Source organism: Branchiostoma belcheri, unplaced genomic scaffold, assembly GCF_001625305.1.
Source record: "Branchiostoma belcheri isolate BF01 breed outbred unplaced genomic scaffold, Haploidv18h27 scaffold10, whole genome shotgun sequence".
NCBI classification, from domain to species: Eukaryota; Metazoa; Chordata; class Leptocardii; order Amphioxiformes; family Branchiostomatidae; genus Branchiostoma; species Branchiostoma belcheri.
Window position 1 is genome coordinate 5,221,638 of NW_017802380.1, and position 3,052 is coordinate 5,224,689.

Here is a 3,052-nt window from a genome sequence, read left to right on the forward strand (position 1 = left end):
ACTTACGGGGAATGAAAGATATCATAAATTATACGTAATAATCGATTAAGCTTTGTTGTACAAAATTTCTATACGCAGATTACCTTCATCATGCTTCATTGTCGTTTTCCAGTTCAACTGTTCGGTATTATAACATTGTAAATTGTCCTTTGATTCTTTGTATTGGTTTATTTCAATACTTATACCAGAAAGGACACTGCTATTTTTTCTGACAGAACTATGCCTCATTTTTTAAAAGTGAAAAAAAACACGTTTTGGAAAATCAGGATACTAGTTTACATGAAAGAGATGTTGTAATTGTGTTTATGATATAGAGGAAAGTCTGCCTACGGATGTGCCTTCAATAATTAAATCTACGTTTGGCAAGTTTGATAATACAAAGGCACACACACATGTACACACACGCACGCGCACACACAGACACATCACACGCACACACGCACGCACGCACGCAAGCACACACACACACACACACACACACACACACACACACACACACACACACGTGCACACACACACACACGTCGTATATGCAGCATAAATGTAAAAGAGGCTCCTTTAGTGCTAGTGAGAAAACGGTACATAGAAGGTCACAATCCTCCCAATCAACCTCTGCTTGGAGAGGAACATTTTTCCACACGCCACCATGCGGCGGACACGCGTGCCTTTATCTGGATTGAGATCACTTCCCTTTACTTTCCTTCCCTTTCTTTGGCAGTTCGGAGAGAGGGGACAGAACGTCGCGACTGATGCATAACGCAGAGCGTCAGATCGAGAATGTGTCGTTTAAAGCCATGTTACCGTGTAGGGATGACACCCCGTCTGTAGTTTTCAAATGTTGTGTCGGAAAGGATGTAGTCTGCAACGCGGTGTCGGACCATTATGGTCTTTATATAGCCTTTGCTTCTGCCAATAAGTCATGAGAAAGACTATCAGCACATCTGCCAGCCAGTGCTCCAATGATAAAGCTCCTCTGAAAAGCAAGGTGCAATCCAACAGGTGGTTGGTATTTACCTCGTCTCTGTTGAGTCTCTGATAGCCAACAACATTAGTTTGTAACATCAGCTCTGATTGGTCGGAAACAGTGTCAAACGCAGTAAGTTACATACAGGATGTATCAATGATTTCTCACATTCATTTAAGCCCGGTTTTCAGAGAATTTATTTAATTTGTTCGTTGTAGGTGGCACGAATAGAAATAAAGATTCTAGTAGCATCGTTATTCTCAGTGCTATTTGAATTAGCTTGAGCCACTTTGGTATGTATGAAATTATGCGCTAGCTTCAGTTAGGGTTGAAGGAATTAATACAACGGACTAGTTTCAGTCTTACCTAGCAGAGTTTGATACATCGAAGTAAAAGACTTAATCTCCAAGCAGATTCTACGGTGGCAAGGCAGTATCCATTGACCAGAGGAGTGACCACTGGCTAGCCACACTGTACCCATTAGCCATGCACCGGGGGCCAGTAGTCATTCCTCCGGCCAATGGATACTTCCTTGCCACCGTAGGATCTGCTTGGAGATTAAATAAAAGAATCGTGCCTGTTTAATACATGATTGCATTGTTAGTTAGTTATCTGAAGAACGCCTTGAAGACAAAAGCGTCCATGTCACCCGACAAGACTGATGAGTAACTGCTTAGAACTCAGATTGGTTGACACTAGTTTATAATGACGTATGTATCTTGTCTGCCTGACTAGATAAGATAGAGATGGTTATCGAGAGGTGATCTGTCTCCCGGGGCGTCTCGGCATGTCTTGTCGCACGTGCCACCCGCGCACGCAAACAATATGGCGTTTTGTGACAAAAATATACATCTCTACATAAATCTTCATGATGACGTCTTTGTCGTCAGCGCACACAAAGGTAACGTCGATACTAAAATTCCTATTAGTAATTGAACGAGGCGAAAGGTTTGGTGGGTGTGCTACGGTGCATATGCATACTAGTAGTAGGCTTCAGGGCCTGAAACTTTTTTGTTTTCTTTTTGTTCTGTTTATTTTTGTTTATTTATTTTTTCGTGTGGGTCGATCACATACCGTCATACGCCGTACGCTCGCCCTGGTTTGTGTACGGCGTGCATGCGAGCCTCCTGGGTTATATCATTGGTTTTATCTCTTTATTTGTAAAATCATGCCCGAAGGCTAATTGCATTTGCGGGGTCAAATAAGGTAAAATAAAGCATTAGAGAACATGCACATTCTGTCTGACCAACTTACATGATACTACAAACTACGTTTGCTATTACAAGGTTTGACTTCTCCTTTGAAGGCAGTGGATGATAAATAGTCCCGTGTTTTGCATAATGAGCGGGTTTTGTGATCTTAGTAGAAATGTAGACTTTTCCTGATCTTCTGAATGGTACAGGTATGGTAGCCTGGAATGCCGTCTTGTTAGCTTTGGTCCTCTCCCAACGTCGTTGGAGCAAATTTAACAGGACGGGATTCCAGGCTACAAGTATGGGGCAATCGTGGCAAGTATTTGAAATAATCTGTTTATTAATTGTCGTTGGTTACATACACTCGCAGTCACGGAACAAGTTCTTTGTATCTAATTTTCAAGCAGATTTTTCGGTGGTTGCAAAACAGGATCAAATTGGCTAGGCATTATCCATTTTTGTCAGACAGAGTCTGGGGGGGTTGAGGACTCTCTCTAGACGGCCGGTTCTGTTAAAGCGCAATGCTTTTGCCGCCAGACATCTGCTTGAAGATTGACCGATAGTTCCCCTGTGGGTGGTTATGTAACGTTAACGATGGCCCCGCCCAGGTCCGACTCACGCCGACAGTTTTACAACCCCCCAATCTGTCTTCATGTCCCGAGCCGTGGCGGGTTTATGGAGTCACCCTCGGTCCATAAAACGTTCAGACGGGATGACTGCAGTGACAAGACAGCACCGAAGTGGCGGGAAGTCATTAGTTATCAATTAGCAGGGATTGTCCCGTTTTAATATCTGGGCCGGGGTAAGAACAATAATCTCCAAGCAGATCTTTCGGTGGGGGCATGGAGGTAGAAGACTTCTACCTCCATGGTGGGAGTAAGATAATCTCCAAGGA